Here is a 22,341-nt window from a genome sequence, read left to right as displayed (position 1 = left end):
AAATTGGAAGGGAACAGGATTAAAAAAATTGGTAGCAAAATACAAGACAGTGGAGTATGTGGCAGGTTTTGTGAGCAAGGGGAGAGAAGCAACACCACTAGATTTGTTCAGTAAAATGAGCTTCATATAGACTCTCAAACATTTTATAACCATAATAGTATTCAGTCCAAACTGTTACTCAGTTTCAGTTGAAGAAGCAGATTCAAAACCAGTAATATAATGCATTCCGGTTTTGACCTATAGAGTAAGCACTGTCTTCAGCTTCTGAGCTAAGTAAATCTGGACCTCATGGTCAGGACTGAAGCAGAAACTCCTGCTCTTGTTACCAGCAAGCAGCCAGGTACTTCCCACTCCCTTCTGACTCTAGCAACCCTTCTCAGTGGAGTTTCCCACCACAGAGGAGGTTTCCATACCTCCTATCTACTCAGGAGAGCTTTCCCAACTGCATCTCCGATCTTCTGCAGAACCTCTGTCCTCATCTCAGGAGGCCAAACTGCTCCTGTTGCACAGTAGAAAGGTGATACATGCTGGAGTTTCTCTACAGGAGAGGTTTCAGAGTGTGATTTGCTTTTATCAAGATGATCAAAGAGTAACCTGCTGAGCACCCAGCTGCATTTTCTAGAGATCATCTTCACTTGATATCTGTAGCAGAAAGATATCAGTCAGCCAATCCTGCCTTTAACTTTGGCTGTGATAGCAAAAACCTGAGGTCCCATTGGGTCAGTTGTACAGTGTTCAAACCAAATCCATGCGCTGATGAAACCACCATATGACAAGAACAGCAAGGCTGTTACAGAGCAAAAAGTTAAGCCTATAGACTGCTGCTTACCACACTACCACCTAAAATGTCTGTAGGCATTTCCAAATCATAATTCATCTGCAGCTTGAGCAGAAATCCCAAAGGTGACAAGGGACAAGCCTGACCAGCTTTAACAGTCAAGATCTTAAAAGGCAAATATAATGTTAGGACCACTCCATATCACTATTTTTAAAGTAGAAGTCCCTACTACAATTAGGTTCCATAATGAATTAGTTTTATTTATCCTCTGGAAAATAAAATTACTTTTACAAAAGCCTGATATAAATATCCCAACAGCCAGCAGATTACATTGTAAACATTATGAGCAAAAATGCATTATCTGTATGAATCCATGTTTTTGATCACTGGAATTAGAATTACTTTCTTACAGGGATCCCCTCTGCAATCTAAATAATAGTTTCTCACTTTATCATGCCCTGCCAAGTCAAAGACTACTATTCTACTCAGCCAAAAACCACTTTGCCCAATTAAATCCATCAAACACTTTCCTGAAGGTCAGTAGAAATGCAAGGCACAAGACTACTGGATAATGCTTCACACTAATACAGAACATGCACTGTTTTTCGTGGTGACCACAATTTCCTGTGCAGTTAAACTGCTGGTAAGCTCAGTGAGGGCAACTTGCCAAAAAAACAGCAGATGCTGTGATCTTACCTCCTGGGCTAAGCAGTGGGTCCAAACTGCCAGAGCAACAAACACCTCAACAGCTGCAAATCCAACAGAAAGGGAAGAACTTCTTACAAAACCAAACTTCTTGTACAGTTGAGGAACTGCAAAGTAGTATGTTGAAATAGCTCACTGCGTGATCAGGAAATTCTTGCTTTTCAGCAGAGCAACTAGTCAAGCCCAAGACTATGAGCCCAAGACTGAGTCTAGAGTGGGAAGTGACTGGTGACAAAACATCATAGTGTCATAGATTTTGTCTTTATAAGGAAATTTAGCAGTCTCTAACCTCATTACTCCTACAATAGGTCCACTGGCGTGTACCACTTCCTCTCAGTTCTGTTCTCACTCACTAAGACATGCATGTGTGCACATGCACACAAAATGCTGATAGAAGCAGCCATGGTTGAAATGTGTAACGGTAAGGTCTGCAGTCCCACCTCATGCTCAAGGCAGAGCTGGCTGCAAAGCCAGGCTGGGGTCCCTAGGACAGTGTTGTCAAGGATGGAAACTCTTCAGCATCTCTGGGCAACCTCTGCCAAAGTTTGACTGTCCTCACTGTGAAAACCTTTTTTCCATGCATGTAGTGGGAATTTCCTTTGATGCAATTTGTGGCCTTTCATTCTCAGTGTGCAATGCTGACAAAAGGTTGGCTCCACCTTCTCTATAACCTCTGATTAGGTAGGTGTAGACACCAAGAAGATCCCTCAGCCCTCTGCTCTCCAGGCTGAACAAGCTGAGCCCTTTCTTCCTCTTCTCTGATTTGTTGTGCTCCAGCCCAGGACCATCCTGCTGTCTCTCTACAGTTTGCCCAAGCCTTTATTGAACAAGGGAGCCTTAAAAGGACACGGCACGCCTCACACGACCTCATGACTGACACAGATTTCAAGGACAGCTTTCCCAGCTACACTGAGGGTCAAGCATAAAAGTGCTTGATGGGTGCAAATACAAACCGTCTTTCAACCCTGATGATGCAGCATTGCAGAAGCCTTAAGAGATCTGAAAACACAATATCAAGAGAGAAAAGTTGTTCATCAATCCCATAGGGATTTTAAGAAATGTCCTGCCTTAATAGCAAAATTCTTGTCACTTTCCACAGGCTTAAGAATCATCCTTCAGCTTTTTTAACAACTTCTGTTCTGACTTTTACCTCTGAAAAGAGGCAGCTGAAAAAATTACCAAACTGAATGGCTTTAATGACAAAACTGTCATGCACAATTCCTTAGACCAACTGGAACCAGAAAGAGCTTCAGGAAAAACTTCTCACAAAAAAATCTCCATAGTGAAGATCCTCCCTTGAAGCACACATGCATTTGCTGTATTCAGAAATACACTGAAACACGTTCCAGGCATTTTTGGTTACTTACTTCTATTAGAAAAATACCTCCACTATGGTATTTAATTATTTGATAGCCTGTGCCACAGCTCCTCTTCTTAGTTTTCTAGGATATTTTACACCAGCCTGATGGTTTGCCCCAACATTTTTCTTACAGACCTTATCCAAATCCTTAATTATTTCTGTTGGTCTCCATGACATCCTATTAAATGCTGCAATACCTTTTCTGAGATAGAAAAGAGAGGACCAAAGGGATGTATGCCTTAAATTTTACATCTTACTTGCACAAGAAAACTAGGGGTGGGTGTTTCCTTAACAGAGATGTTTGCTTAACATCCTTAACATCCTCTCCTGAGTTATTACAGCTTATGCAGAAGGTAGGTGAGCAACTCAGATTTTCCACCGTACTGTGTGGTATTTTATATTCATATCAACTAAACTGAGCTCAGTACTGTGTCATCAGCACTGATTCATACCAGCACATACCAATAGACACCAGCTGTGGTAAAGAAGTGCTCAAACAAGCTTAGAAATACAAGGACAGCAGGGAAATGATGGATTTATAAGGCCAACATAAAAAAAAGATTTTGATATATTTGCCATGTGAACCATGAATCCCTTTCTCTGCCTCATTTCGAGACCTACTGGAATGTCACTGTGTACACCTAATAATGCTGTGTCACCAAATATTATTAAGTAGTCTTCAGTCCCAGCTGAAGTCCTGTCATGACAATACGCTATTTAAACCCTGCACTGTTCATCCTTGAAGCTTGACACAAGTAATGATTTTATTGGGCAGTGTTGAAATACATTTAAGTGGTATGGTGCAATAGTTAACATCTACCTGCACCTGGTTAACTTGTACCTGTGTGATGGTTGTTTGTGGTACTCCTGACAATGTATGATTCTATGACAATGATATCTCCAAAGCAATTTCTTAAACAGGGCAGGATACTGCAGGCTATCACTATAGTACTGATTTCCTAGAAGTGTGTTGTAACTCTTCAATATAAATAGCTTGTATTTTGCCGTAAAGTATGCTTGTGGTTAACAACAGGCTAGCTGGTATTAAGACAGGATGTACTGTGATACTGAGTTAGCTGTCCATTACTGTCCTACATTAGAAAAACAGTACACTTGACCTACAGCTTCAGTCTTAGGGCCAAAAATACCAGTGCAGCTACTTTGAGATTTACTTGTATGAAAAGTAAAACAGTTAAAAGAGAGCTATTCCTCCAGTTACAGAAAAAGACATTAGAAAAAGACATCTAAGATGATTGTCTAAAAATTAAGTATCATAAATTAACATGAACTGTGTCCAATCACTTGCAGAGAGAGGACTATAATTATAAACAGACCATTCCCCTGAGCCACAGCTAAATAGATCAAAACCAATCCTTTCCCCTCTGCTGTCACCACTAAAATACTTCAAAAGCCTTGGCTCTCATCGTCCCTGTGCCTGAAAGACTTTTCTTTCCACGTACCTTTTGCAGCCCTGACACTCTCATCCTGCTGCCCATGTAATGCAGCCATGCTTCACTGCAGGTCAGCCAGACCGTGTCACCACAGGCTTCAAACCTTTCCACAACTTATCTCCTCCTCTCCTCTACCTCTGAGTCAGCCCTGCAGCTTTGAGTGGCAGAGTTCTTCCAGTCCCACCTCCTCACCTGCCAACAGGCTCTCATCTTCCCCCACTTCATCCCCCCATGCCTTAGGGAGCCTCGGGAAGGGCAGCAACTGCCTGTGTTGTCCTGTCATCAAACTCGGATATTTCTTAGCAAGGTAAGTTACAACCCAAAAAGCATGCACTTCCACCACTTCCACCAATGAATCCACTGATCCCACTTCCACCAATGAATGGGAATTACATTTGAAGGATCTGGGCCATCTGCCTAAGGAGAGGTATAGCAGCTTGATCTTACTTCACAGCATTGTGTTCTGGCAGTCCTGAGGGGCTTGCAGGGGATCTCCAAGTGAGGAGGGAGTTTGGGTCTTCTGTAGATGAGCACTTTCCTTATGGGAACTGGGGAAGCATATTCCTGTGGTGGCCTTTTCTGGCACAACCACCTCTTGGCTCTCACATTTTTAACTGCCCACTGCAACCTCCCAAGACTTTTGCCTTCCTGCAGACTGCTTCTGCTTCATGAAATGAATTTCTCCAAAAGCCATTACTTTGCAAAATCACATTCATGTAATGCAACATCTTCCTTGCCACTTCAGATATAGTCACAGGTTATAGACATTCCCTCAATCCAAGAACATAGACTGGATGGGAAGAGCCTGGTAGGGAGCAGAGCAGGCACTGCATTACAGATCGTTCAAGCTGACAATGGAAGACTCTTGTGGACTTTCCAAAGTGTCTTTGTTTTAATGATAGCATAATTTTAAATGAACCCTTTGAGGGGAACATCATGGTCAATGAAAAACTAGGGCAAATCAAAATTAATGGAAATAATTTAAAAGTGATCTCATTTAAACAAATAATACCTTACCCTTATATAAGTAGAGAGGACCCAATCTAATTCCCACTACAATTTGATGCAATTTGAATAGCACCTTTATTTTGTGTGATCCTGTCCTTGTTTCTGTTAAAGGCAGTGAGAACTCAAATGCTGTTAAAAGGTAAATGAATCTTTGCAAAGTGGGAGTTATTACTCTGATGGCATGTACTCAGGTAAAAGTTGGTAATTTGACCACTGCTGGGACTATTTTAGCAATGTACCCTGAAATGCCACCTGTGATCTCTGCAGGAGAGAGGATACTAAAGACTGCAGGCTTTGCAGAATGCATGTGAAAATAAGACCTTTTACACTTTCTTCCCACATTACATCTGCTGCAGAAAGCCTAGAGAGTGCAAAGGAATGCTGGGAGATCCCATTGAACCTGTCACAACATGGATACTGGTGTTTGTTGGGGATGAAATCATGATATCATGAAGTCGTATATGTGAATGAATCATGAATTGGTGCAACAAGAGCATCTCACTCTTTGTCTAAATATGTTCATGCAGGAAGGAGTGGGGCAGATATACCCCTGCCAGAACTTCACCTCCAACTGGAGTCTGCCACCGTATTCTCTCTCCCTGAGAAATGTGGTCTCCAACCCCCTTGCAGCCACCACACTCCATGCCAGGACTCACCAACCCCCCTGGACCTCCATGCCCCCACATTCGCCATGGCACTCTGCACAGCTGCTCTGTGGAGAGCAGGAGAGAGAAGGTAGGGTGTAGGGTGATGGCTCATGCCTAAAGGTGTGAACACAGGGAAACCTCTGCCACACAGCAACTACAGCAGCCTCAAGCATGAATCAGCAGCAAGACATTAGTACTTGGGCAGGGAAGGACATCTAGGCTTGTATACTGGCACAGCTGGAGGTAGAAGAATGTAGGAAGAAGTTCTGTCATACTGAAAAGCATATTTTTGGTAGGGTAATTCTCAGAAGCAGAAGCTCTCCAAACCTTATTCCCTCCCCTGGATCTGGGCACAGGAACAAACAGGAGGATAATGTCCTCCTAGGCTGGGAGACTGGTTTATGATTTTACGTGCTTGTGCAGCTTTCAATTTCCAAACCCTAAACTCTGAAACCTGTCGTAGGGTTTTCTAAATAAATCTTTCAGTTTCACTACAACCTGTCTTATTTGTGAATCAAGGTGAACCACAAAGATCAAATAAGCTGTGAGTAGGCTGTTTCAACAAAGGAAAGCAAAAAACCACTCCTAATGAGGGGATACAACCTGCAATCAGCCCAGAGAGATTTGCACTCCCCAAAACCTGTGGGCAGGGGGCTTTGAAAGAAGAGTGCCCACTGGCAGAGGAGGAGACAGGGCAACAACTGATTGCTGGTCTTGGAGCAGGTTGTTCCCTCAGCAAAAGAAGCCAAATATCCCTGTGAAACCAAAAGCAGACAGCTCTGAGGCCACGGATGAACTTTGAGCTGTCAGACCAAATTCCCCAAGTCATTTGTTTCAAAGAGATCTCCTGCACTGAAGTGACTGAGTGGGTCTGGAAGTTTTCCTTATGGCTCAATCTCAGGCCCTCACAGAGAGCTTAGCCTTATTTAAAAGTCAGAAGAAACAAGATTAATTTCCTGCAAGCAGTCTGAACTTTGAAGGAGAGGCATTTAAGCAAGTGAAAAATGAAATAACAGTGAGAAAAAAAAACCCTGTAAAATGAAAGCAATGATAAATAAATAACAGGAAAGTGTACACCCCACTTTGAATTTAATAGGCTACACCCAGCCATGAATTATTGATCAAAACCATCCATTTGCTGCAATGGGGAGTACTAGTGAAATATTAATGACAGTGCATGAGCTAATCTTAGGTTTTACTTGGTGGGAAAGTGACAAGAAGAAGTTGGAGAAGCCTGGCCACTGTTAACCCCCAGATCTGGGTACTACAATAGGAGAAGGGCGCACGTCCCTGGCTCTCCCAGGAAAGCATGCAAATCATACATCTCCAGCAGAGAATGGCAGTGACTCCCCTAGCTGAAAAGCCTGTTACCAGACAGATACGGGTCTAGAAGTGTCATTCACAGAGGCAGTTGCAACAATACTGGCTATCCTGTTTCTGGAGTTTTTTTGAACTCCCAAAAAACCAGAGTCTTGGTTACACCCTGACTGAGCCCAGAATGTGTTTCCTAGTTGTCCTGTATTTCTTTCAGGAAATACTTCATCTTTGGGATGGAAGGAAAAGTATCAAAACATGACTTTGGTGGGTCAGCTGGGCAGAGGCTTACAGTAGTAAAAAGCATGGATAAATGGATGGAAAAAAAACCTTTTCTTTTTAGTTATACTTATATGTCACTTATTGTCGCAAAACTGGGAGGAAACAAAGTACTGATTTGCGAGAATATGGATCTGGCAGGAGCTGCCTCATGATTAATCAACTTTCTCATACACTTTCAGCCTCAATCTCACTCGGATTTTGGTGAATGAACAGTAGGTGGCTTTGACACGGTAGAAAAACAGGCTTCTCCAGGCCCCTCCCCGGCTGCTGCATGGGCACAGGGCTCCGCAGCACGCCCAGGGGCAAAGATAGAGCTGTTCTGCTGAGAGCCCAGGCACTGCCCGTCCACTGACAGAATTTCAAGTACTTGTCTTCTGCCGCAAACCACGGCAGGAAAAAAAAAAGCTATTATAAATGAAACTGCTCTCCTGAAAAACAGGCAGCTTTTTGCCAAGAAAAGAATAATTCAATTTCCTTTGGATACAGAGGAAAATTTGCACACAAATACCTGTAGGACTGAACAAAATGTTGTGTGCACATAGGCTCACTTGCATATGTGCCTTTTTAAATACTCTATCATTGTGTTTTGATTTTAAATGTTGGAAATTTTAGTAGGCTGTCTGCTCTGCTTTTAGCTGTTTTCTTTTATTTTTCCACTCAGATTTTTTAAAATCTGTATCCTTTTATCTCTTCCTCTTTGTTTGGCATGCTTCCCTTTATTGTCTCATTTTCCCTTTGCACATTTTCTTCTTTTTCTTCCTTCTCCATCTACCTCTTGTAATTTCCTCACTCCCTTAGTCCTACCTTAGCAGTTTCTGCTTGCTTGCTCTTAAGCATTGAAGCCAGTGCTCTTCATAATATATCTACAGGTATTCAGCTCAAAATCCCCACTTCTGTTTTGCAGCCTCTCTTGTGCATTTTCCAAGCCTGGAGACCAATGGGCCAAAATTTTGCACAGAAACTGCTCCTCAGAAACCCTTACAAGCAGTTAGTAGTTCCCTGTCAGGAGGGGAAGTTTGCATCCCCCAGGAGGAACTTGCTGAGTTTCTACAGCATATCTGAAAAAAAATATTTCCCCCCACACTGCCACAGTGAGGGAGAGGTGGTTTCCAGCCTTGCCATGGTTGTAGTTGCAGAGCCAGTCCTGCGTCTGGAACTGCTTCAGGGGGACCTGTCACCTTCCTGCAAGTGAAGGATGAAAGCCAGCACTAGGTTGTCTGTGCCTTGTGGTGGGTGTCAGCCTTTCACTCAGAAGGAACATGTCCTGCATCAACTGAAGCTGTAGGAAAACAAAAAACAAATTGCATGGGTTTTCTTTGGTGTAGACATTAGTATAGAGATCAAACACAGGAGGTATCTCTCTACAGCTACCTGAAAGGAGGTTGTAGCCAGATTAGGGTCAATCTCTTCTCCGAAGTAACAAGTGGAAATGACCTCAGGTTGTGCCAGGGGAGGTTTAGATTGGATGTTAGGCAAAATTTCTACCACCAAAGGGTTATCAAGCACAGGAACAGGCTGCTCAGGGAAGTGTTTGAGACACCATCCCTGGAGGTATTTAAAATGTGTAGATGTGGTGCTTTGTGACGTGGTTTAGTGGTGAACTTGACAGTGCTTGTTTTACTATTGGACTTAATCTGAGTCTTTTCCAACCTAATGGGTTCTGTGATTCTATGATCTGAGTCAGGCTTTTCCCAAACAAATCCAAGAAATTCTTTCTTCTGAGGCAGAGCTTGCATTTGGGATTAATCTCTTCCATGACACATATAAACTAATAAATATGAGAGGAGAAAGCTTGGTAAGGGGGAGACATTTCTGCCCCTCTCTGCTGTTAGGAATCACAAACATGGGTTACAGTTGACCCCACAAAAACCCAGTTATCCTTCCTTCATGTTTTCAGTATCAGCATTGCTTATCTCAAGTAAGCAAAACCAGGTTTTTCCTTGCCTTTTGTTTTCTTTTTTTTCATCTTCCTGGTCAAACACCTTCCTCTCCTACTGGTTGGCATTGATAGTTCTTGGAAGCTCAGCTGAGATAAGGCCAGAAGATATGTCAATACACCCTACAAGGCAACTGAAGGGTATTCACGCAAAGGCATGTTACTATTCTTGAAGTCTCTATAAAGCAGTATCTGGGCTTTGACAGTAACAGTGCCAAGACACACATGAGCAAAAGTTTGAGGCAGCCTGAACAAGTTTTAGCAAACAATGTATTTAGCAGCTGGCTAAAATATAGCCAGGAAGACCCTTGATATTGGAAAAGTAGTTAAGTTAGAAAATCCCATGGAAGGCATTTGCTGTAAAAGAAAAAAACCAGACTTTAATTTTGCTCGCTGCTAAAAGTGAAAGATTTTTGAGGGAGCACAGAGGGATGGAAGATCCACCACTTGAAAGCCAGTACTGACAGCGAAGTGCCAGATGCTTATCAGGTGGCATGAGTTTGCTCACACAGATGCTGCTTGTGTTGCTACCTGTGGGTATCATACAGGAGCTGCCTGCACTGCTAGGGAACAGGCAGAGCACATCCACAGACAAGCAGAGGAGTTTCTTGTTCCTGCATCCTCACTTCTCTGCTCCATTTTCTGTGCTGCTGTAGTCAATGCACACTGAAAGCTAATGAGGCAAAGTCAGCAGGTGTGTTTTCAAATGTCAGAGGACCCAATAGAGCCCCTAAATGACTGTTCTTGAAAAGGAGAACTCTGTAGATCTCCACAGGCAAGAGTACCTACACATCCACCCAGGGGCTGCCAGTCTCATTCTGCTGGGCATGTTTCCACTGAAGCGCCTGGCAAGCGCTGCCATGGGCAATATGTACAGACTGGCTATGGAGTCCATCCCAAAACTTGGGACCAGGTACACTAAGCTGTGCTGCTGCTCAAGGATGGAAATGGCCTCAGTTACCGTGAAGTGCTGGCCAGAAACCATCCTCTCCGGCACATCAAGTTTGCATAGAGGAATGTGTAATGTAGCCAAGAATTTTTTTTTCCCAGAATGCTCCTGGATGTTCAGCCTTTTTTCCTTCACATCTTTGTGTCTTCTTTTTTCCTAAGTCTGGCTTCTACAAAAGTTTCTGGACCCTCCAGGCACTGTGGTTCCAGGAATTGAAGAAAGACAGAGGAGAAGAAAGTAAGTTTCCCCAAAGGTCTTGCACTCTGACAGACAACAGAGAGAGAAGTAAGAGAAACCAGACATAAGAGACAGACAGAAAGATGGTTTGCTCTACCACCATAATTCAGAAAGTTGCAAAGGTGGGGGAGAAGAAAGGAGCATCATCAGGTTTTTTTTTCAATCCTCTTTGCTAACCAGGGCTGAAGTTCAGGCACACAGGAGAAGTGAAATGAGACTGAAATAAAAAATTAGCACAAATCATCAAATAGCTCAAGGGAAAGAGGGTTCAGTGTCAGAGTGGCAGGAGCAGTCTGCCTGCTGCTTAAACTTGCTTTTGCTCATTTAATGCTTCAGGCATTTCTATGTCTTTTCCCACACGGTGAGTTATGGGCTTCACATGAGCAGCAATGAGTGTCTGACATGACAGTAACTCTAAATCCTTTTCTAAGTATTACTGTGGAAAGTATCTAAGTTTCAGGTTTGACTAAATATGTTCTTCAGCTCTTCATAGCACTATATATTACATGACTGAGTAGTGTGTAATGAAATACCCATTTTTAGCTGTCAGAAACACTGGGCAGACAAACTATAGAAGAGCCAGGCAAAGATCTCACGCTGAACAAAATCCCACCAATTGGCCTGGTTCCCCTCCGTCGTATGCACGTGAGCTGCTCCTGCAACTGCATCAGGAGGAGGAAGAAAAACTGTGGGGTGGCTCTGATGGCCTGCAACAATCCCCTACAAACCAGTCTTCTCTTGGTTCCTTTCTCAGAGAAGTAAGATCCACCATGCTCCTGTGCAGCACACAAATACTGCAATGCACTCTCAACTGCACCATGCAGAATCTGGCTTGAAAATCATATTTAAACAAGGGTTCACAACTGCCTTTGTAGTAGATTTAGTTCATCCTGTTTACATTTCCACAGTAGTTTCAGCTGTATGTTGTAATCTCTGTTTCCTCCATTGCTGAAGAGCTCTTAACTTTCATTTTAAAAGTAAGTGCACTTCCCTTTCTGTGAGATTTCAGCACTGTGGGCTTTTTCTGCTTAAAGCCCAGGGACACCTTTGACAAGTGCATTTCTGGCCATGGCACATGAGGACAGCTGGCATATAAACCAGGATGCTATTGTTACTCTATGCCTAAGGGTTTGTTCCAGCAATGAGTGCAAGAGATGTTGACTTATGAATGAGAAAGAAATTACTGTATATTTCCTAAGATCCCATGGACTAGCTGCTCTGCATCCCCCTCACAAAACTTTGTGGTCTCCCTTCCTTCCTGGCACACATTGCATTCTCAAACCACAACTTTTACTGAAGGACATATTTTCAGCAGGTCTTCCTACCTGCCCCTGAAAAATGTCAGAATTTAAGCAAAGGCTGTATTATTTTGGCATGCATCAAAAGAAGTGTTGATGGAGGTGATGTTCCCCCTCTACTCTGCTGTTATGAGACCCCACCTGGAGTGCTGCATCCAGCTTTGGAGCTGGGACCCCAATATAAGGACATGAACCTGCAGGAACAAATCCGGAGGAGGGTAATGAAGATGATCAGAGGGCTGAAGCACCTCTCCTACTAAGACAGATTGAGAGAGTTGGAGTTGTTCAGCCTGGAGAAGAGAAGGCTCCAGGGAGACCTTCTAACAGCCTTCCAGTATCTAAAGGGGCCTACAGGAGAGCCAAAAAATTTTCATAAGGGCATGCTTTAAGCTGAAAGATGACACGTTTAGATTAGATATTAGGAAGAAAGTAATTACTGTGAGGGTGGTCAGGCACTGCAACAGGTTGCCCAGAGCAGTTGTGGATGCCCCACTCCTGGAAGCGTTCAAGAGCAGTTTGAATGGCGCTTTGAGCAACCCGGTCTAGTGGACGGTGGCCCTTTCTGTGGCAGGGGCGTTGGAACTAGATGATCTTTAAATGTCCCTTCCAACCCAAACCATTCCATGAGTCTGTCCATAATTTCTGTGACAACACCATTGCATGGATTCTGTGCACCTGGGCCAACACAAGAGTGCCCTCAAATCCCACAGCAAGAAAGTCTCTGAGAGGAATAAGAGGATAAATACATGACAGATACATGGTGGTCACAGCCTAAGGGGATACCTCTCTTGCAGCTACTAGGATTTTTGGTTACCATTGGTTGCATAAACCCATTTAACTCTGTGCATGGAGACAATGAAGGCAGAGTACTGCAGAAATTCTGTGATTCTGAGAAATAATTGAGTCTATTTAAAGAAGTCTAGCACAACCAAGCTGCTGCTGACTAATGTATTCTACTTCTCTTTTTTTAAAAAAAAAAAAGAAAAAGGACATATATATAACATATTTGTCTGAAAGAGCTCTCCCACAGTCTCAAATAGTGATCTAATCATTGGATGGTTGTTCCTCTTCTGACCTTCTGCTTGTCTATGTCGGACATGTAATTCTGAAAGTAGATGTTGATGAAGACTGGACGTTGGGATGCAAATAAGAACTGCAAGTTGGGCATTTACAGCTTTGCAGCAGGGGCTGCCAACAGTGGTTATGTGAAAACCAGTGTAAAACACCAGTCCTTATCTAAGGGCTGTTTTTGAATATGCTTGAAAAATTGTTTTCTCACCTATGTGTGTAACATTCACACAAAATTACTGGGACTCACTGGTATATCACAGCATTAAGACTGCATTGCCTTTCTAACAGAATGAATACCCAAAATGAAAAGAAGGAAGGGCAAGGGTGTTATTTGTTTTTAAAAAATTTATTAATACTAACAAATATTTTGTTTCCTTCTGATACTAGAAACCGGATGTAAAAAAGTGCCAGTTAACCTGTTACTTACAGGAGATTGGAGGTGGATCTGAAGGATCTCTGGTAAGGACATTTTCCCTCTCTGATTGACTACAAATCTCTTTCTCATTTTCTGGGAAGTATCTCTCCTTTGGTATGTCTTTTATGACCTAGTGATCTCTTTTTGAGGCAAACAGACAATACAAGAACTGTGTTTGCAATATAAGAATAAAGAAACTGATTACTGCCCCATTGTGTTAAATATTTACAATTGTCAAGAAGCAAAATGTGCAAAATAATATTTTCTCTTGGAGGACTTTTTTTATTTTTTTGGCCCAAATGCCCTATGCATACTGACAACACGTTCAATACTACCCAAACCCAACAACTTTTGCAAACATCAGGCTTCCTACTGACACACATATTTGAAGACAACTTCTCTTTAAAGATTTTATGGTTGATGAAATTCTGAGATGCACTCTTCATGATCATGGGAGACCTTCAGTGGCTGACAACCACACCTCATCAGGAAGGGAGTAGCATGGTGTTTCTTTTTCTTCCCCGTTGTCCCCTGGCATCATCTATCCAAGTGATTCTATGTTATTACTGCACCACTTCGTAGGCAGCAGATGCCCTGTCAGAGACTGAAATGGTTAATGATTTATGCATTCTAGGAGACTTTTGCAGGCTTTTGACTTGCATGATACCTCTGATGAGCAGTCGGGCCCCTCCCTCCCTCCAGTGCTGAAGGTGTGAAGCCCTGAAAAGGCAAGAAGCCGAGCTCGAGCTCGCAGGCTTTTGACTGTTGATACATCTGATGAGCAATCAGGCCCCTCCCTCCCTAAAGGCGGGAACCGGGCGAGACACAAAAAAAAACTCAGCACAGACCCAGGAGATGTTGGAGGCTCGAGGCATGACCCGTGATATAATAACTCATAACTTCTTAGAGTATGGGGGCTTCCCCCCTTCACCCCCAGCAGATCAAGGCCACCACTTCAACTGACAGACATGGAAGCATCGCTGGACCCCGTGGGCGGTGACTATATACATCTGTCCACTCTCAGCTTTTCTTTCCCTTACTCTCCCTTGCTCTTATCCTGCCTTTCTCTCCCCTATGCATTTTCTTTCCCTCCCCAAAGGTTATCTCTGTGTCACATTGTTATATGACAGCACTCAAACTGCTAGCATGCCTGTTAATACAGAATTGTTAGAATAAATCTTGTCAATATATGTTTTCAAACACCGATTATTTAGTGTCGTTTCACTTTAATCCACCCCAAAGGAATTATTGATAAAACCTGGGTTACCCCCTCTGCCCCCTTTTTCCTGGGGCGGGTTGTAACATGCCCCCAGGCTTATCAGTTGATGGCACCTTAGGTATCCCCCACCAGGCAAAGGGGAGCCTGTTCCCACACTCAGAGATGATTTCTTTACAGCCACCTTGACAAGAAATTTGGCTTTGGGTACCTGGTGAGTGGGATGCTTTCCTCTGATTCTTGGCCTTTTAAGCAAGAGGAGCTTATCCAAGCTAGGAGTTATTCTGCCTAGCCTTACAAAAGAGCAGTTAGTAAAGGCCCCTCCTGATGAGCTGGGTCCAAGAAAAGAGCTGTTAGGAGTAACTAAGGGTGTTTTTTAAGAACGCTAAATTATTTCATTTTAATTCATAGGCAAAAATAAATGCACTGATACTGCTCATTGTGTGTCCCTGCTCATGCTTCCTGTGTAAATCGCAGTTCTGACTAACTTTGCTCATTAAAGCCAAGCTGATCAAGTCACTAACATGCAAATGACCTCATTGTGCCAGAAAATGTAATTAAAGCTATTTCTGCTTATTTTGTGTTCCTCTGCTGTTTTTTCTCACTCCAAGCAGAATCAGGTGAAATCTGAGATTCTAGAATGTCTGGATTTCTTAAACTGCATAATCTGAAATCTAAGTTTTACTTTGGAAACTCTGACCTGGATACACAGGTGAAAACACTGAAGAGTGAAATCATGGTGCTCACATGTGCATAAAGGCAGCAAACACATGGGGAGGGCAAGAAGAGAAAAATAACTTCTTTACTGAATGTCAGGGAAGCAAGAATTGTATAGGAAATAACAGAGCAAAAGTGCTAGAAAAGTTTGTTGACAGTTGGTACAGATGCTTTTGAATTTAAAAGTAGGGTAAAAGATGTATAGTTAGAGATTTTGATTTATGGCATAAATTATTTCTTTTCTTGTAAGTGTAAAGAAGCATTTGTCTGTAAGATACACTGAAATCTCACCTCTGGAGTTCTTCCCATAAGAAAAAGAAAAATTATATTAGCAACTTCCTAAAGTTAATCATTCAGGAACTTTTCTGTATAAAAATCAGAGAATGTTCTCATGTTTCTTCAATTAATCATGAAACAAAGAAATTGCTTCTAAAGATACTATTTTTAGGTATGCTTTTAGTGATTCCATTTGAAACTTCTGCTTCAGAGCAGACACCGGGGTTTGTTTCCTTGTTAATTAACATAATGACCATATAAAACTATTAAAAAAAAAAAAGACAGTACCTGGCTTTTTTTCGGACTTTTTCCCACTCAATTCCTCTCTTACTCAGTACACTGGCTCTCTTTTACCAGTACACACAAGACAATGAAACTTTTTTTGCTTTATTTTTCTGCCCTGAGAGGGATAGGCAATTCAATCCCAAAGTGGCAACAAGCATTTCTAAAAAGTTAACAAAACTGCTTTCATTTCAATATTAGGCAACAAAACAGTGTGGTGACAAGACCTATAATGAGGAAAAAAAATCCACTATGATAAGAAATATGGCTATTTCTGTCTAGAGGAACAAAAACATTTTGTAAAGTCCCCAGTTCTCTGAAACAAATATTTTTTTACTGCTGCAATTACAGTGCTTTATCTTTGGGAAAATCATTTCCAGAACTATGCTGACCTCCTCTTCCAGAAGCTTTTGGACTTTCTGATTTAAGTGTGATGTAAATGGCACGTACTGCTGCACCATTGTCCCAAATACACTTTGACACTACGGTTTTAACCATGCTTTTCCATCTTGTGCTACACAGTTTAAATAGACTGTGTATATGTTGGTTGGATGGGAACTCTGGAGTTGACCTACCCAAATGTCATATTTAGTGGATTACATTAAAATTCAATGCTATGAAAAAGGAAACTTTCTTGATGTAAAAGCATGCTTACTTAGCTCATCCGTATGAGTGTTCCCAGCTAAAACAGTCTACTTTCTGCAGGACAAGGGCTTGCAAGAGCAAAATGAAATGCGTTGACCTTCTTCTGAGATTTTCTTTAATGAACAAAGCCTGCAAAACAACTTCGGTGGCTTCCTGAAACAGTAGTAGTCAAGGGCATACATTCACAATCTGTTAAAGGTCTACTAGCACTAAAATATCACAACAGGAAAGGAAGAGTAAATTTGAACGTTCAGTAATGAAAACTAACAAAATTACACAAATTTTAAACTAGGGAAATATGTCAAGTATTTATTCAGAGTAAAATCCTAGGAAAAAGAAGTATAAGGATGATCACAATATAAACAGATGAAATATGACTAAAGTAGATTAAAAAACAAATCAAGCTTATTCAAAATGCAGATTAAGTGGGCTGCTTTCTTCCCATAAGAAATAAAAGGACTAGTGGTCTTCCTGTGAGAAGGAAATGAGTGCACTGAAAATACTAAGGTTCAGGTCACTAGGTAAAGGAGAAAGGAAATGAGGAAGCCTACAGACTGCAGACATTTACATGGGGAATATTCCCCTCCCTAACACTGAAGATCCAACTCAAACTTTTAAGCCTGCAGGCAGTGGGACCAACTTCAGGGCTCTTGAGAGATGTCTGAGTCAGGGGCTCTGCTCACAGGCAGCACAGGGAGAGTCTGAAAAAAGCAAAATACTGAGAGAAAAGAAGTAGATGTTTTCTTTGCAGAGTCCATGATCAATTTAGAAATCTATCCCTCAAGTCCAACTTATAATACTACTACCAATTTGTGAATCTTCCAGTTGTGTGCTCCCTGTGTTGACAATACTAAAGATCAGTAGGAGGACTAGCAGCATTTCTTCTTCATGAAATTAATTCCGTTTGGTAACCCATACTGTTACAAGTGGTACTTATTTCATCCATTACTCAAAACTGAAACGTGGATTCTCTAATAACAAGGAAGAGACTATAATTTCTGATAAATTATTGTTTTTTCCTGAGAAAAACCTGCAGGTTATCTGTAAAATATATAAATACATACATAAATAAATAACTCTGGTAATTTAGTAGTAGTAGAGGTTACATATGTGCATGCAAAGAGCAAGACATTTGGCTCTGATTTTCTCCCTTTGATCTCCCATCATGTGCTCCCACAAAACCCTGTCCACTGTTCCTCACTGCTCCTTTCTCTGATTTTGAATGGATGATCAAAGGGCCTGAGTTTTCTGAGGGCTTATTCTTTAGCAAGGGCTACCTGAAGTGTGAGTTGCACATGGGAAAATTCAGGAATTGCAGGTCTGTCCTAGAGATGATGATGGGATGTGAGGGAGAAAGCATTAGCTGTGTGGAAGCAGTGCATGATGTGGTAGTGTGGTAAAGGAAGTCTCATCTGAGTTTCATCTTATTTTCTAACTCAGAAATAACATGTATAGCATACTCCATTATTGGACTGCCACTATTGCTGACCTCCTCACTCACAATTAGTGCATCTTAACAATTGTTAAAGGAATAGAACTGATAATTTTGGAAGCAGCTAAGGGAAGCATCATCCCACCAGTAACCCAAAACAGATCTCTGATGGAGATCAGTGGCAGACACTGCTGGGGACGTGGGCCACAGACTTTCCCATGTGTCTTGTCACTCCATCCAGCTGCCCTCATGGCCCCTGCCATCACAGTGGGAAGGGTCTGGAAGAGAAAATGGAAAATGGCTCCTTTCCCACCAGGTAAAACTCACACAAGCCCTTTGAGTGAGTTTTAAGCACAGCTCCTGTAATTGTCTTTTATGCTGAAACAAAAAAAGACAGGCCTTGATCTTGCAAACACAAAGGCCACCTTATTTCTCTCACCTGAAAAAAAGAAAAAAACCAATCCCACTACAGCTTGCAAAAGTTTTGCCAGAAATACCTATAATTACCAAGGAGGAAAATTTCATCCTTCTTGTAAAATACAGAATGGAAAACTTCCTCAGGAAAGGAAGCCTGAGTCACACTCTTGTATTCGATGAGTAGAATTTTCAGTCTGGGATCCACATACTCCCTTATCTCTGGCCCATACAGACACTCAGACACAGCTGCAAAGCCAGGAGTCAGCTCTGCAGGAAAGGATTCCTCTTCTGCCCCTGACAGTGGGTACCAGGCAGGACTTGGCCGAGCCCGAGCCCAAACCCAAACCTGATCAAGCCCAAGCCCAAACCCAGACCTGGCCAAGCCCAAGCTCAAGGGCCATTATTTGCTGTACCTGGGCTGATCCAATGTCCCACCTACCAAATGCTTGGCTTCCTGCATGTTGGTGAAACTAATAACCCTGCTCGAGTCACTGCTCTGGTGAAGGAAAATTTAAAATTAGGCAAGGGTTTGTCGGATTATCCCTACTGCCAGTCATAACATTCTACATGTATCTCCAAGGGAATTCTGCAACCCAGTATTTCGCTGCCAATGGCATGAACACATACAAAACATTTCAGCAGGGAGATTCTGGCATCCTATGGGTATCCTCCTAGCCTTCCTCAGGGTGTCATCTTCACTGCATACGCCTACATATGACCAAGGGACTCGTGAGTGTGTCTGGGCTCCCAGGTTTGGACGTTCATCCTGACTGTACCCTAACTCCAAACACAAAGGTAAGCATGAATACCCCCATCCCACCTCCCACAGAAAGGGATGCTAGAACGGGCAGTAAGGTGTCCTGCCAGCCCTGAGCACCACGCAGTGAGGGGCTGCACCATGGTGCAGACACAACCATTACAAAGATGGTGACACCAGTGGTCCTGCCCAAAAGAACTCACAGCCTAACGGGGGAGAGCTGCAGTTCCACGTGGCAAACACGTAACATGTATGTGTTTGCTGTGACATTTTGCTTTGAATCTCGCTCTGCTAAGCACAAAAGCCAATGATAAAATAAATCACTCAGACACAGTATTGATTCTTGAATGATGATTACATAAAAAAAAAAAGTAAATGCTTCGGTGTGTTACATAAATAATTCCCCTCTGGCATCTATTATGCATGTTGCGACTATACCTTTAATTTCATTTACGCAGCTTTTTTTGAGGAAAGACATCCAAATTTTTGCCTCAGCCTATTCCACTCACTTTACGCAGTGAAGTACATGCAAAGGAAGAGGAGAAGCAGAGAAAAGAGAGGGAAATTGATTGCTGCCAGCCTGGTAGGGAAACGTTAACCTTGCAGGCAGGAGACAAACAGCAGAGTCATCTGCAACATGCAAACCAGCTTCTTCATTTCCATAGTGAGGCAAAGGAAATGCCCTTCAGAAATTTGCAAAACTATTACAGTTATAAAGAAGTTGTCTTTAGTGGGATCCTGTGTACAAAAACCAATTTAAAAATAAATACTAAGACTAAACGTATCAGCTAAGCAGAGAAAACTATTCTGGGTGGTTAGTGTTCATGTAACACAGATGCAGACTACTCATCAGTCCCTAAATGCAACCTGAAGAGAACACTTTCAGCTATCAGAGATGCTAAAACTGCCTCCACTTCAGTATCCCGCCCTCTCCAATCCCTATCCTATATTTCTAAGTCATGCTCAAAAGACTTTGTATCCATACAAGATTTCTATCACACTTGATCAAACGGGGCTTGTTCGAATCAGGACTGCGGTATCGGGCCTATTTCCCAAAGTAATTATATTTCCGAGGTTAATTTGAAGATGTTTGGCGCAGTTCGACCCCGTTTGCACGAAGAAGCACCAGCTTTACAACTGCTATCCCATCCAGTACAGCCAGCGGCACTGCTGCGGCAGGGCAGAGCTTGAAACCAGGAGCAGGGAGCACCGCGTCCACCCCTCCGATCCTGTTCGCTTCCCGAGCACGGCTCCGCACCCGCGTTCTCAGTCACGCACCGCACCCCGCGCCCCGTGCCATCCCCGACTGGATCTCCGCCGGCACTCCTGCACCGCTCCCCGCAGCGGAAAGAGTCACCGCCGGGATTCCCACACTGCTTCCCCCGGTCCTGCACCGCGAAAGGTCACTGCCGGCACTCTGGCACGGCTCCCCTCGGTCCCGCAGGGAGAAGGCTCGCTGCCGGGATTCCCGCATCGCTCCCCCCTGTCCCGCAGCGGAGACAGTCACCGCTCGCCTGGCGTCCGCTCTCCCTGGGCCCTCCCTGGCGGGCGGCGGGGGATCCGTTTAATTGTGACTTTGATTTTAATCTTTTTTTTTTCCGTAAGCACAGAGTGGAAAATAATAATAGCAACAATAACGATAATAATAACAACAATAACAGTAATAATGATGATGATGATAAATCCACCATCATCATTTCCTCCACCTATCAATGACAATTACAGAGAAATAGTTACCAGCGAGGAGCGGCGCAGCAACAGGCGATGCCGGCAGCGGGGGGTGGGCGCGCTCCCGCTGCCGCAGCCCCTCCGCCCGCTCCCACCGGCGCCGCCGCCTGTGCCCCGTCCGTCCCCGTGTGGGCACGCCCCAGGACACGCCCCTCCACCGGGAGTCTTGTGGTACGCTGGACAGTCACTGTATTGCTCAATGAAATACATATTTTAAGGGTATCTCTGTAACGAGTTCTGCTTTAAGCTGAAACACAGAACAGATGGTTCTTCCCCAGCAGCGTTAACGTGGTTTTGATACTGTGCAGCAGAAAGTTCCTGATATTTGGCCATGGTTAGAGTAGAATACAACTTTATCCAGGTTCCTTTCAGACTTCACATCTGAAGTCTCTCTTTGCCACTGTCCCTCTTCATGATATGTTTGTTGTGAATCGGTTCCCACTCCCACTCTCCCGCCTTCAGACCCTGACTTTGGTCTTCTTGCCATGTCAGTGTCATGGCTGGGCTTCGCAAACAAAGATTTGGGAAGGCTCTATCCACATTTGTTACAGGCACGTTGGTGACTTATGAGGCCAATACGAGACAGACATATGTGATTGCAAAAGGCACAGCAGAAAGACTCCTTAGGTGGTATATTCTGCAAAACACGGTTCTTTCTGCATTGCCTTTTCTCCTCGAGAGTGATCCTGCGTGTGTTCTCAAAGGAGACAGCAGCGTTATAGATGGTGTGTCTCCAGGCCTCCCGATTGGAGGCCAGAGTAGACCAGTTATGGTGATCAATATGGCCAAGGCTGAGATGTTGTTTCAGGGAGTCCTTGTATCTTTTCTTCGGGGTTCCTCTCTTGCGGTAGCCGGTGGCAAGTTCACCATAGGCAGCCTCATCTCCTCGGATGGTAAGATTGACGGAGAGATAGACAACAGGTTAGCAAAGGCATAGAGTGCTTTTGGAAAACTCCACAAAAGAGTATGGCGTAATAAACACTTGAAGAAAAGTACCAAGATCAGTGTTTACAAAGCCACAGTGCTGTCTACTCTCTTCCATGGTTCTGAACATGGGTCATCTACCGCCACCACCTGCGTCTCCTAGAACACTTCCATCAACGCTGCCTCCGTACAATCCTAAACATCCACTGGTCAGATTATGTGACCAATACATCTGTTCTAGAGCAAGCGCAGTCACAAGTATAGAGGCTACGTTGATGGTATCTCACGTGTCGTGGGATACCACGTGTCGTGGTATCTCATCTTGTTGCAATATTTACCCATTTATTCAAGCTCAGCATGGTTATAGTTGAACTCCAGGCTTCCTTTTCAATCTTCCCCTGTTTCTCCCGTTCTCCAACCACTTGTTTAATTGCCGTTCAAGTCCACTAGGTAAGTTTCAAATCTGAATTCATTTCTGCTTATAGGCTTCAGGACT

General features: G+C 43.2%; 1 protein-coding gene across 2 annotated transcripts in view; it reads right to left on the bottom strand.

Moving 5' to 3' along the window:
• Positions 1–20,990, bottom strand: part of LCP1 (lymphocyte cytosolic protein 1) — a 49,963-nt gene extending 28,973 nt beyond the window's left edge. Inside the window, exon 1 of one of the 2 annotated variants that reach the window (XM_027649103.1) lies at positions 20,931–20,990. The gene's annotated coding sequence lies outside the window, so the exon portion shown is untranslated. Of the gene's footprint in view, positions 1–1,474; positions 1,693–20,930 lie in introns of those variants that run through there. The other variant, XM_027649095.1, reaches the window with a different exon arrangement.
• Between the last annotated feature and the right edge of the window lie 1,351 nt (positions 20,991–22,341).

Source organism: Corapipo altera, unplaced genomic scaffold, assembly GCF_003945725.1.
Source record: "Corapipo altera isolate COAL_440 unplaced genomic scaffold, ASM394572v1 0, whole genome shotgun sequence".
In the NCBI taxonomy this organism is placed as follows: domain Eukaryota; kingdom Metazoa; phylum Chordata; class Aves; order Passeriformes; family Pipridae; genus Corapipo; species Corapipo altera.
This window is presented reverse-complemented; position numbering and strand designations above follow the sequence as displayed.